Source organism: Cynocephalus volans, chromosome 11 (assembly GCF_027409185.1).
Source record: "Cynocephalus volans isolate mCynVol1 chromosome 11, mCynVol1.pri, whole genome shotgun sequence".
Classification (NCBI taxonomy): Eukaryota; Metazoa; Chordata; class Mammalia; order Dermoptera; family Cynocephalidae; genus Cynocephalus; species Cynocephalus volans.
Window position 1 is genome coordinate 69,843,631 of NC_084470.1, and position 14,393 is coordinate 69,858,023.

The 14,393-nt window shown below is 40.1% G+C and overlaps 1 protein-coding gene across 3 annotated transcripts in view; it reads right to left on the reverse strand.

Moving 5' to 3' along the window:
* Positions 1-14,393, reverse strand: part of FHIT (fragile histidine triad diadenosine triphosphatase) — a 1,434,235-nt gene that overhangs the window by 1,044,779 nt on the left and 375,063 nt on the right. For all 3 annotated transcript variants that reach the window (XM_063115080.1, XM_063115076.1, XM_063115077.1), the window contains exon 2: positions 3,324-3,416. The gene's annotated coding sequence lies outside the window, so the exon portion shown is untranslated. The remainder of the gene's footprint in view (positions 1-3,323; positions 3,417-14,393) is intronic.

Genomic DNA, 14,393 nt, shown 5'->3' on the forward strand with positions numbered 1-14,393 from the left:
TATACTCAAATTGAAAACTATCTCTTGGGAGGCGGCTCAAATCTCAGTTCAATTCTTTCATTTTTAACTCTGCTAATTTGTGCCTGCTCTATGCATACGTGGTTCAGGGATCAGCCAAAAATTTGTGTAGCATTTATATACAGAATCGACAGCTTCTCCTCTCTGCCTCTCTCCTTTCCAGGATTCTAAACTCATTTTCCGGTGGCTGTGGTTGCCCTGAACTCTGTTCTTTGAGTCTTCAAACTGAAAAGACTGCGGGTTTTCTATTGGAGTTCAGCTCCAAGTGACATTAACTTCAGCCTGCCCTCAGTCTAAAAGCTGTAAAATGGAAAACCCACTTTGCACTGGGCCACACTTCCAAGTTTTGAATTTGAACTCCCGTCCAGAATCTGCCTACTTACTTTTACTCTCTAGTGCCTCCAGGGTTTTTTTTGTTTGTTTGTTTGTTTGTTTGTTTGTTTGTTTTTGTCCATACTTTATAGCTCATATCTCTGAGAATATCGGGTCCAATAGAGCTTACTTTGTCATACTGGAAGTGGAAACAAGCAAAAACATTTAGGAAATACTACTTTGGATTTCCTAACTGCTCCGCAAAATACTTAATCTCTATCCATTACCTCATCTAGTAATATTTGGTTTTAGTTTTAAGTAGAAACAGAAGTCAGACTCAGGGCTTCCTTGATCATCTTGCCAAGTACATGAGATTTTGAATGAAAGCACTGCGTAATGTTAAATGATAAAACATCAATCAGATCTGGCTCCTAGACTGGCAGCATTTGATCTCAAAGCAATGAGGCTTGTACAGGATCGTGACTACCAAAGATAATCTACATGGTACTTTGTCATGTTATTTTACCTTATTTTTTGGTCCCAGATATATCTATATCCTGCCTCATTGAAAACTGCAATAGGTAATATCCTAAGAGAAATAAATTTTAAAAGTCCTGAAATACCAACACAGAGTTGATTAGGGAAAAATTCCTTCTAATAATAATCATTATGGCTTCCATTTCTTGAGACCTTCTGTATGTCAGGCACCTTGCTAACCACTTCACATAAACTGCCATTTAATCCTTCATAACATTCTATGAAATTGTTGCTATAACTAGCCTCATTGTATAGAGGAAGAACTCAGAGTTCAGAGAGGGTATGTCAGTTGACTGAGATAACACAGCAAATAGCAGAAATCTAAGTTCTCTTAAAAATAAGAAACAGCAAAGAGGGGGGTCTTTGGAGTCATTAGGCACATGCCCTTTATGATTAGGAGAGAAAAGAGATGTGTTTCTAAGCAAAGAGGAATAAGTGGGGTTTCTAAAACTTAAAAATAGTCTACAACTCCTCTTTCCAAGAATTACTGACATTAAAAAACCACCCTTTCAGCTATATATCTCATATTGACAGCTTTCATGTTAAAAAGCCTTGCTTCAGGGCTTAAAACACTAACCAGAAAAACAGTAACACAAGGATCAAATAATTACATGCAAAGACATAGTAAAGAGGCATGAAATACCAGTGCTCCATTTCATCTCATTTCATTTACTGCCTTTAAGCCTCCTTTGTTTTCCACGTAAACTCTCTAGACAGGCAGATTATTCACCAGAGAAAAATCAGACACATTAGGAAGTGAAGATTCCTGCCTCACCCCCCAACAACCTGCATTTGGTGAGTACGAGGAGTCTTCAAAAAGTCCATGGAAGTATTCATATTATCTTTTAATTCTATTTTTCCACAAACTTTTCGAAGTACCCTAGTACTTCTACAAGATGCAGCAATGTCTCATAGTCCTTCAAATTCTAGGGGCAATCCTGCCCTACTTTCTAAACTTTACATAAACCCACGGGTTTTAAGTGAGCATGGAATGAGAGAGAAAAGAGGACAGGACCAAGGATAAGTAGGCAGACAATGTAAACTGGATACAAGAGACTAGGTTTCAACTGGAAGCAAGAAAAGAAGTATAGTATCTTTGTGTTCTGGCACATGGAGCTATTCAACATATATATTTATTATACATGCTAAATTGTTTGCTGAGTCTTAGGAATGGAAGACATTGTTAAGAGGGTATATTAGTCTGTTTCTGTTGCTTATAACAAAATACACGGAACTGGGTGGCTTATAAAGAAAACAAAATTTGTTGCTTACAGTTTCTGAGGTTAGGAAGTCCAAAGTCCAGGGAACACATCTGGTGAATACTTTGGTGGTGGCAACAGTGATGGCAGAGTATCACTTTGCAAAAATGGTGGAGCAGAGAGCAGAGAGAACAGAGAGAGAGAGAGAGAGACTCTCCTCTTCTTTTAAAGCCCTCAGAACCATGCCCCTGACCACCATTTTTAATCCATTCACTACGGCATGGTCCTACAACCCAATCACCTCTTCAAGGCCCCACCTTTCAATTACCATTATAGGATTTCCCACCCTCTTAACACATTCACAGTGGGAGCTAAGTTTCTAATACATAAAACTTAGGGGACACAATTCAAGCTTCAATGAATTTTGGGGGGACATAATTCAATCTACTACAGGGGTAAAGAAGAGGAGTGACACAAAAGGAGAGGAGTATGTACCCGAGTCCTAGGTAGGGGTTGAATGAACCCAGTGCACTGACAATATGCTGGGGAAATTACCAGATTAGTACATTTCTCCTCCTTCACTGCTGTTTTTAAAAATATATATTCATTTTATACAGTGAAATCATTCAAAGATGTATAAAGACAAGTGATTACTTTACACTATCTTCAAGCTTCTTCATAAGATCTATCCTTCACTGTCCCAACACATGCTACTAGGACTTCTGACCAAGAATGATCCCATGACATTTTAGAAGATATGTCTCATAAAAGAGCCTTCTCCTGCTGCCGCTAATTGCATTTCAATTCCACTATCATCTTCAAAGCCATGTGAAGCACAACAAGTTGACTTTGTAACTTTTTTTTTATATATAAAAAATTAACCTTACTTTTTTTATATATAAAAATTATTAAATATGGTAACTGCCTAGTGGGGGGAGAATATAATATAATGGCATGTCAATCGGGTAACAAGTAAGCTACATTTCAGGGAAAGGAAAGGTACAGCTTTCTTCTGAAAATGAAGTCATCACTTTTTTATTTAACTCACATAATATTTATACCCCAATTTTTAAAAATGGCAACTACAAATAGAAGTCAAGAGAGGGTAAATTCTCCCAGGGAATCTAGCCCTGAAATTTTACCATTTTAAAAGTTCTATTTTATGTGTACATAGGAACATTACTACTATTATAAAGATGCCCATAGCAGGTCAATTACATCAAACTCTGAAAAATATTTAAAATTAAGTAACACTACCTTTCAGACTACTGCTCCTTCCTGGGAGTCCTCTATGGCAGGATGCACAGAGCTTTTGTAGCAGGTCTAAGCAGGCAGGTAATCCTGGGATACCTACACCACAAAAAAGAGGTTCAGATGATGATTTTGGCAGTGATCCGAATGGATGGGTTCTAGGTACAACTTCATTAGGAACATTCACCATGAATGCTGAGCTAGCATTAATTACTGCATAGGTACTGTTAAAAGGGCAGAATAAAGGCATGTGTGTGATTTCTGTAGGCATTATCATTACTCTGCACAAGGGAGATTGTGGCTCAAATGGGCTTAAGGGAGTCCAACATGATCGCACAAAGGACATGGCAAAAGGATGCTTTTACTGTCGATCTTCTGATCCTGAGTCCAGGGATGTTCCTGCTGTACCATTTGACCCTCCTCAGGAGCTGGGCTGTCCTGCCACTGGGGCTTTCCATTTTGCAAAAAGATGAGCTGATCCACACACTTCTCCAGTTTTGTGGTCGTCTATGCCATTATCATCTGTCTGAAGAGTCATTTGTGAGTGAGTTTACTTCCTTTCCTTTGAAACCCTGGTGTTTGCGAGAATCTGACGAAATCTGACAAGGAAGGAACATGGGTTTTGGGTGCGACTAGCCTCAGTTTGAATCCTAGGAATGCATTTACTTTCTCTGTGTCCTACTCAGCTGCTCAATTCTGTTGAGGCTCAATTTCTGTCTCTGTTGAATGGGCATAATAACATCTGAGACGTACACTTATTAAGAGGATAATTTTTTCCTGAATGAGTATAAAGCACCAAGCACAGTTCTTGGCACATGTTCAGTGCTAAGGCAAAGTGAGAGCCCTGTGCCCATCTTACTTTTAGGGTTAACTCCAAAGTGACAAGGAGGCCAGAGAGACCTCACTGTCCATCAATCACTCAATGACAATGTATTACTTCCCCAACTGGTGGGCTCCTCTCTGCTCTGATCTCTACGTCTTTGTTTCCTTTACATGCCTTTCTTTGAAATAAAAATATCATGATCATAAACTCCAATTCATTCCCTAGGATTTTGTTTAAAGGTAATTATTTCCTCTTTTTATCTAATCGTTTGGTCATGTTACATGGTCTGCTGAAGGCAGTAACTGAAAGCAGATAATCAGTCATTTAACAAATATTTATTGAGATCCTAAGGTGTCAGTCACTATTCTCTACAGCAGTGAACATAATAGCCCTAAATGCTGCATTCATGCTGCCTACATTCTGGTGGAGGAGACAGACAAACCAAATAAATATGTAAAACACATGTTGGTTAAATATTGCTAAGTGCTTGGAGAAACAGAGTAGGAAATGAGATGGTGAGTGTCATGGGTTGAATTATATCCCCCACATTCCTCAGAAAAAAAGATATGTTGAAGTCCTAACACCCAGTACCTCTGAATGTAAGCTTACTTGGAAATAAAGTTGTAGCAGATATACAGATGCTCCTTGACTTACAAAGAGGTAACATCCTGATAAACTGATTGTAAGTTGAAAATATTGTAAGTCAACAGTGCATTTAATACATCTAACCTACCAAACATCATAGCTTAGCCTAGCCTACCCTACCAGAACCCTTACAGTAGCCTACAGTTGGGCAAAATCATCTAACACAAAGCGTGTTTTATAACAGAATGCTAAATATCTCGTGTAATTTATTGAATACTGTATTGAAAGTGAAAAACAGAGTGAATGTATGGGTGCTTGAAGTGCAGTTTCTACTGAATGTATATCGCTTTTGCACCACCGTAAAGTCAAAAACTTGGGGACCACCTATAATTAATTAAAATGAGGTCATACTGGACTAGGGTGGGCCCCTAATCCAATATAACTGATGTGCTTATAAGATAACCATGTGAAGATAGAGACACACCGGGAGGATGCCATGTGATGACAGAGATTGGAGTTACTCAGCTGCAAGCCAGAGAATGACAAGGACTGCCAGCAAACCTCCAGCAGCTAGCAAGAGGCAAAGAAGTGTCCCCTGAAGACTTCTGTGGGAGCATGGCCTTGGTGATACTTTGATAGCAGATTTATGGCCTTCAGAACTCTGAGACGATAAATTTCTGTTTGTTTTAAGCTACGCAGTTTGTGGTACTTTATTACGGCAGCCCTAGGAAACGAATACAGTAAATTTGGAGAGATAGTTGAATGTTTAAGCAAGAAGATCAAGAAAGATCTCACTGAGAAGGTAACACCAGAGGAAAGACCTGAATAAGCTGCAGACGGCAGCCATGAAGATGGCTCTGGGTGAAGAAATTCCAGGCATGGGGAATAGAAGGTCCTCAGCAGGCGCACGTTCGTGTATTAGGAGTACAGCAGGGAGGCCAGTGTGGCTGAACAGCAAAGGCAGAGTGGTAGGCAATGAGGTCAGAGCGGTGACAGGAAGCTGGACATTGGGGGACCATAATTATGGGCCACTATAAGGACTTGAGCTTTTACTTGGAGCAAGGTGGGAAGCCATTGCACAGTTCTGAGCAGAGGTGGAAGAAGACATGACTTACATTTTAATAAGATCTCTCCAGCTCTTTGGTGAGAATAAATTGAAGAACGAGTCTACTTAGGAGGATCCTGCAGTGATCCTGGTGAAAAAAGGTGCTGGCCTGGTAGCACTAGGAATAGTGAGAAGTGGTCAGTCCTATGCAATAGACTGGAAGTAGAGGGATATGCCCAGCTTCTTGATAATATGTAGATTGTTTTTATTGGTTATGAATATTCATGAGATACAAAGCTGATTGTTACCCCTCATGCCCATGATGTGAGAGCCAGATTCATACTGGCAGCACACCCATCACCAAAAATTGCATTTGTACCCCTCCCCCGCTCAATTATCCCTATCCTCCCTCCCCCTCCCCCTTTCCCTCCCAGTCCACTTTGTAGCCCAAGGAATGTTCTCTCCATCTGCAAATCCAACCCACTCCTGTGGTCTTTCCTTCCTTCTTTCTCTCTTAGCTCCCACATGAGTGAGTACATGTGGTATTTATCCCTCTGTGCTTTGCTTATTTTACTCAACATAAGTTTCTCCAAGCTCATCCATGTTGTTACAAATGGGAGCATTTAATTCTTGTTTATGGCCGAGTAATATTCCATGGTGTATATATACCACATTTTCCTTATCCAATCATCCATCAATGGACATTTAGGTTGGTTCCATATCTTGGTTATCGTAAACAGAGCTGCGACGAACATGGAAGTGCAGTATCCCTTTGACATGATGATTTCCATTCCTCTGGGTATATACCCAGAAGAGGGATTGCTGGATCATATGGAAGATCTACCTGTAGTTGTTTGAGAAACCTTCATACTGTTTTTCATAGCGGTTGTACTAATTTACAGTCCCACCAACAGTGTAGGAATGTTCCCTTCTCTCTACACCCTGCCAGCCTTTGTTATTCACTGTCTTTTTGATTATAGCCAGTCTAACTGGGGTGAGGCGGTATCTCAATGCAGTTTTGATTTGCATTTCCCTGATGACTAATGATGTTGAGCATTTTTTCATGTATCTGTTGGCCATTTGTATGTCTTCCTTTGAAAAATGTCTATTCAGCTCCTTTGCCCATTTTTTAATTGGGTTCTTTGTTTTTTTACTGTATAATTACTTGAGTTCCTAGTATATTATGGATATTAATCCCTTGTTGGATGCATAGTTAGCAAAAATTTTCTTCCACTCTGTAGTTTGTAGTTTCACTCTGTAATATGTAGAATTAAATTAGAAACTGTAATGATTTAACTGTACCGATCATTTGAAGAAATGATCTTCTTAAATGCCAGACCAGCTGAAGATATTGGCAACATTTTTAACAGACAGGGAATAATTAACCTGAATATATAAGGAACTCCTAAAATTAAAAAAAAAAAAAAAAAGATAAACAACAAATAGAAAAAATGGTGGTTAAAAGAGGGATTTACAATGGACTGTGAACGTAAGAAATAAAGTTCAGCCTCACTAGACATGAGGAAAATGCAAAATAAATTAATGAGATTCCATTATTCTTCTATCAGAGTAGTTAACATGAAAAAGACTGACAAAATTCAGTGTTGTCCAAGATGTGAGAAAAAAATAGCATAATGTTCTAGTTTACTTCTGGCAGAATCATAAATTGTTATTTTATTCTTTTTTTTTTTTTTTTTTTGGCAGCTGGCCAGTACTGGGATCCAAACAATTGACTTTAGGGTTATAACACCGCACTACACCAAACTAAGCTAACTGGCCAGCCCTATATTATTCTAATGAGCAATTTACCGTATTTATTAAAAGTGATACTCCACGTATCCCATGGCATAGTGATTCTTCCTGGGGGGTTTACTGGGCTCAAGAAACATATGCACAAGAGACATACTAAAAAGATTATTGCAGAACGTTTTTTTAGAATAGCAAAACTTGGAACGACCTAAAAGTCACCTTGAAAGAGGAAAAGGTAAATAAAATGTGATAGATTGATAGGATTGAATTCTATACAGCTGTTAAAAAAAATCAATTGATTTTATAGGCATCAATATGGATGTCTTGTAAATAATATCATGGAAAAAAGCAATAAAAAGGAAAATTTTAAACATACAAACACAATAGTATATATTCATTGTGGATACATATATATGTATGTAAATTATAAAAAATGGACTGGTCAAATACGTTCCTAATTTATGGTAGGGAATTTGGGGCAGGGGATGCAGGCCACAGAGAGCATGGAGGGTGGAGGGAAGGACAGGATGTAGTGGTTAAAAGGAAATCTGGTTTTATCAGAAACTTCTTAAGAAAAGAAAAAACAACACTGGAAGCAAATCTGACCAAACAAAAACAGATGCTCATTTCTGGATAGTGGGAATATGTTAATTTGTGCTCATCTGTATTTTAAAAATTTTCTCAAAGTAAAAGAAGGAGGGAGAGAGGAAGGGAAGGGGGGAGTCCTTCGCCAGCTCTGGGGTACACTTAAGCTGGTCATAGATGGTTGGCTTTTTAAGGATGAAATGCAAAACTATGTTTTAATAACCAGTGGTGATTCCTTCCAAGTTGTCTCGGCTTGGAGGGCTGATTTTAAGTTCAGCCAGCAGAGGGAACCATCTGTCACTTGGAATGACAAGGAGCTCTCTGCCTTGGGAACACCAGAACACCACAAGTAGCCATAATCTTCAGCACATCCCCCCGCCCCTGGAGCCACCAACACTGCAGGGAAGAGGGAATGCACATTTACAGACAGAGTAAACTGACAGTACACCATGGACTTCTTATCAACCTTTCTAAAAAGCTTGTAGCAATTTTCTAGAATCAAGGGAACAATATGCCTGATTAGTTCTTCACAGACTTAGCAATTTTGCTTTTCCTATTTCTCTCCTTGAAGTAAGCTGGCCATTAACCTCGCAGGTTCTAGGGCTTGAGATTAGGTTTCCCTCTACAAAATGGAATCTTTGCTTTTAAAAAAAAGAGTTTGCTTTAGCATAACTCATTTTTGCCACTAATAACCAAAAGATCCTCTTTGAGCCAAGGAGGTCATTTTTTAAAGGGACTAGAATTGTGAAGAATGTTCCTTCCCTTCCTGGAGGGAGAGTCCATGGAGGAAAAAAGCTTGCAGGGAAATTTAGTAATCATGAAGTGAAAGCCCAAACTGACCTGAATGCTTCCTCCTGGGGCCCTAAGGCTTTGAAGAAGCAGTTAGCCAAACCCTTAAAGAAAAATATGGCAATCCCAAAATCTTTACATACATGCAACTAGGAAGCAGAAAGAACAAATAAAATGCTGGATTTGCCTCATTTGATTGGCCCCTATCACAGCCCTAATGATTAAATATCATCCTTTTGTGTGTGCCATCCTACAGATGGGGTTTGGATTAGTTTCTAACAATAAAACAAGCCCAGGGAGAAAGGGAATGTTATGAATAAGCTACCAATGTAAATGTGCTATTTTGTGCCTTTGAATTTGGGTGATGATAAACATGATTCCACCATGAAAATTAGACTTTTCAGAGCTACTATACTGAATCATTTAATTTGTCTGAGTAAGTACTTATAATAATGTGCCTGCTCTGCACTGCAATAAACACTGGATTTTCCAATGAAGAAATGAAGTATGTGATAACTCCTTATCTACAGAACTGCAGCAAAGGGCATTCAGCAAGGGGGCTGGACACCAGAAGAGGAAGGCCAAAATGCACATCCCACTCCAGCCCCCTGAAAATAAAAAGAAAAAGGCATATGGCCTCTGGTTCTACATTTTCTGCTCCTGGGTAGAAACATGACTGAAGCCTCACAATGAAATGATGGGGTAACTTTTCACACTATTCAGGACTCATGAGGACACCATCATTCTGTTCCTCCAGATCATAAACCTGAGAATGCTTTAGCAGAATTATATAGGGATACAATTTTGCATGGTGGTTAAGGACACAGGTTTAATCACAGGCTCTACCAACCAGATAGGTGCATGACTCTATCCAAGTCATTAATCTTCTCCATGCTCATTTTCCTTATTGGTAAAATGGAAATAATAACTTTGCCTTCTTCATAGAGCTAGTTATCAGGGGAGTCAGTGAGATAATTAATGTAAAGAGCATGGCACATGGTTAGAATTCAATAGAGTAGTTACCTTCACCTTTTTTATCATCACGATTGTTATTATTATTATGTTTAACAGTATTTACATTTTCATCCATTATCCTCAATTTCACTCAAAGTTCATTAAAAGCACAACTCACCACATTGTTTAGTAATTAATTACTTTCATTCATTTAACAAAGTATTTATTGAGTGTCTAATAAGAACCAGGCACTGTGCTAGGGGCTGGGGTCCTAGGATGACCAGAATCTCGTGAAAGCCATTCCAGGAGACAGGCACCAGTCGAAGATACTCCCAGGAGTGTATCCTTTCAAGCTGAGAAAAGAGCTCTAAAGGAAAGGAGCAGATAATTCTAAGAGATACTAAAACAGAGGAATTTGGATTAAACCCGAGACTTGAAAGATGAGAAGGAGGTCAGCAAGGGATCGCAGGACGGCTTTCTAGGGAGAGAGAATGTTGGAGTGAGCAGGACTGAAGCCATGTTGGGACTGAAAACTGCATGGGCTATAGGCAAATTTTTAAAAGACACAGTTTTTTTCTGGGCATGCATTTTTTAAAATTCCCTCTTTTCCCACAGTTATTTGATAATTTGAACCTTGGTTGTGGGGCAAGATAACATTATTTACATAAATGTAAAGCTGTTTTCCAGCCAGCCTGAAACTGCAGTTTTGCACGTACCACCCAGATCCTGAGATAAGGACAGGAGCAGAAACCAGATGAGGCCTTGGCGAGACCTTGGACCTGACTCATAAACATGGACCCTTCGCTGCTCCATTCCCACATCTGCCTCTTAAAAAACCCCTCAGTAAACCTGAGTTTTTGAGATGGCTTTAGTCTGGCCCTTCTCCTTCGTGTTTACTGGGCAGATGGGTGAGCCTAACATTTCTCCTCAGGTCATTGGTATTCCTGAATAAAGCTGACTTCCATTTTCACCAACATTTGATTTTTGATTTGTTTGCTTTTATCTGGGGGCAGACAGCTGGACCTGTGAATTTGGCATCAATTCTGGGGCGCCTCAGCCAGGAGCTGAGTGGCCCCTGTAACAAGAACACAGCATTCAAAGGCACAGAGTATGTAGCACATCTTCACTGTTACTGAAAGTTGGTGCAAAACTATCCACCAAATAGTTCAATTTAATCGAACAATTATACGTCAAGCACCTATTATGAGCCAGGCACTATGCTGGGGACACAACAATAAAGACAGATATGATCTGTTGCCCTCACCCTTACCTCCCAAAACCTATTTTTCTGTTTGAAAAACACACTAGAGTCAATATTCACTTTGTAACCAATAAATTCCACCTTTAGTTTTTGAGCCCAAAGCAATTTCACCTGCATGGAAAAACCGGAATGCTTTCTCTGATCAGACAAGGAATGTTATATAAGCTAAATAATTTCTTTTCTGCTGTTGGGGCACAGAAAATGATTCCCCACAATACGGATCTTTGGCATTCTGAGTGTTTTGAAAATTGAAAGGCCTCAGAAATAAACTTCAGAACCAATGTCTCTCTCTGACCTTCCTCTACCTTCCTGTCTCTCTGATTCTCTTTCCAGAGCACTCTTTGGAATTTCCTTATTTGACTAAGAAAGTTTCTTTCCGAAAGGTATGCAATTGTACCCCTCCCTAGCAATCTCATCAAATAACTAGAAACTGGGAGTTGTCACCACACCTGAACAAATTTCTCATCTAGTTTTCTGAGCACAGCTCCAGAGATTACCCAGGAGACTTAATCTGCATAACAAGACAATGCTTTGTTCCTGTGCAGTTCTGTCCCTCACTTTCCCCTAACTTGTTAGTCCCATCCAGCTTCCAGAGAGAATCATTTACAAAACAATGTCTGCCTCTAGGGTCCATACATCTCTCCCCTATGATGAGAGTGTTGAAACCTCAACCATGTGGCCCCTCTTTGAGTCTCAAACTTTGTGTGTGCCTTTTTCTCCCATTACTCTGCTTTTTGTCAGTTCATTTTCAGTTAACCTTTAGTGGGCAGAAAGAAAGCTTTCCTTTGGCCCCTAAACTGCCTTTGTGGCCAAGGTATGTACAACCAAATTTAGTTTATTACATGGACCTACCAACTCGTACTACTAAAGATGGTCATGTTTGTTTCCTGGTTAATTGCTCTATTACTTGCACACTACCTTTAATTTAGTAAATAGTCTCAAATTCTTTGGGAAATTGGCAGAAGAGGGTAAGGAGAAAAAGAGTGAAAGGAAAAGAAGAACATAGGGTAAATTTCTTGAGATAATGAGATTTGTCCAACCTGCTATTCGTAGTTTTCATGGTACCTAACCTGGTGCTGAATGGAAAGCAATTCTGATTGATGGATGGATGAAAAATACAAAGCTCTCCTGGCTTAACATGGGGCCCATTTTAAGGGGGGAAAAAGCGAAACTTGGTAAAAGACCAAAATATGACTGTAGGAGACCAAAATATGCCTCTTCCATATAAATATTATTTTGAGCCGATTATTTTAAGATACTGCAGCCACAGGAGAAGATCTACAAACAGAATAAAAGTTACCCTTTGGTAGGACAAATTTACACCTGTAAACGAAATCTCCATTTGTAAGCATTTCTCCCTTTCTGTACCAGGAAGAGAGCGATGACTAAATCACTACAGGCTCTTATCAATGGAAAAGACATGGACTTAAATCTGCATAACAAACCTTACCCTTGCCCATCATGCTTTTCCTAGGCATCTCCCCATAACTGGCCTCTCCCACACCCTTCTTTGTTTCACTGGATGATGGTATTTGAACCTGAACTCAAAGCCACCTCTTTGAGATTTACTCGTACCTCTGGGTATCTCCCATGTATACATGAGATATACACATTATTAAACTTCTGTTTATTTTTCTTTGTTGATTGGTCTTTTGTTACAGGGATCTGTCCTAACTAAGAACTGTGAAGGGTAGAGAGAAAATTATTTTTCCTCCCCTACACAGTCTTCTTTCTAATCTCCAGGTTGAGAGGTAGAACTCAAAAAAGCAGCTTAAAAGTTAGCATAATTTTCACTATAAAGTAGCCAAAATACCAAACAGAAGATCAATGGAAACCAACAGTGTGTGAGTGGTAAATGAACTTTAAGATATATCAGCAAGGTCAACAGATCTGATCCCCATAACGGCTAGCTTCCTCCCCCAAAAAAGATAGCATTAGAATTTTCTTTCAAAGAATGAGGTACTGAGACTATTTCTCTTTCTTACTCGAGTGCTAATAAAAACAAGAGAAATGTCACAGTTTTGTTGGAGTGAGCAGGAGTGAAGCCATGTTGGGACTTAAAACCACATGGGCTCTAAAAGGTTTTTAAAGGACATAGTTTTTTTTCTTGGCATGCATTTCTCCAAATTCCCTCTTTTCCCATGATTATTTGATACGTTGAACTTTACTTATGGGGCAAGGTGACATTATTTACACAAATTTAAATTTGTTTCCCAGCCAGCCTAAAGCTGCAGACTTGCCAGGAGGCACGTACCATCCAGACCCTGGGGTTAAAAAGTCCAAAGATGGGAACAGAAAACCAGTCCGAGCTTTGGTGAGACCTCGCCCCTGGCTCCTTACACGGAGCCCTCCACAGCTAACGTCCCCCTCCCTCCTGCTCTTCACTTCCCACATTCCATTCCTGATGGATCCTGGACGTGACCAGCACCATTTTACACACAATAAACACAAAATAGCTGCCAGCCTTTTCCTTACAAGAAACCTCGTGGTTTCTGGGAAATAGAAACTCCTCTACTTGCGCATGGGTGCAACCTTCCACCTGATTGCATCCGCCAGCCTTGTCTTCCACTCCAGCACCAAACCCCTCCCTGATGTCAGCCTTCCCTACAGCCTATGTCAGCTCTCCCACCCCAGGCCTGCTGCTGCCCTCCATTTTGAGTGCAGCCCGGCAAACTTTTTTCCTTTAATAAAGCTTGATCGGTACCGGATATTTCAGCTCACTTTCTTTCAATTCCCTTAACCCCTTAACTCAGTAAATCTGAGTCTTTGAGATGGCTTTAGTCTGGCCATTCAGGTTTACCGGAGAGATGGGTTAGCCTAACATCTCTCCTCAGGTCACTGGTATTCCTAAATAAAGCTAATAGATCTGCGACATAACCAGCGCCACTTTAGACAAGCCCAAGTACAAAATGGCGCCGCCCACCTCCTCCCCTACCCCCTTCCCTTTAGGAGAAGCCTCCAGACTTAAACAGAAACCCCTTTTGCTTCCCAAGGACGCAGTTCTCCACCTCATGCACATTAGCATAATGACCCTCCTTGCTGGTATCAGCCAGCCCTTAGCGCACTATATAAGCTCTACCACCCCCACACCTGGTGCTGTCCCCATTTTCAGGGCAGCCCTGGGCCCTGTGTCACTCTGAGCACAGCCCGGCAGATTTCTTTCTTTAATAAAGCTTGCACGGTACCCGGTACCCGGCTTCTCGGTTCACTTTCTTTCAAAAGCTGACTTCCATTTGGCCAACATTTGACTTTTGGGTTGTTTGTTTTTGAAAGAGGGCAGGCAGC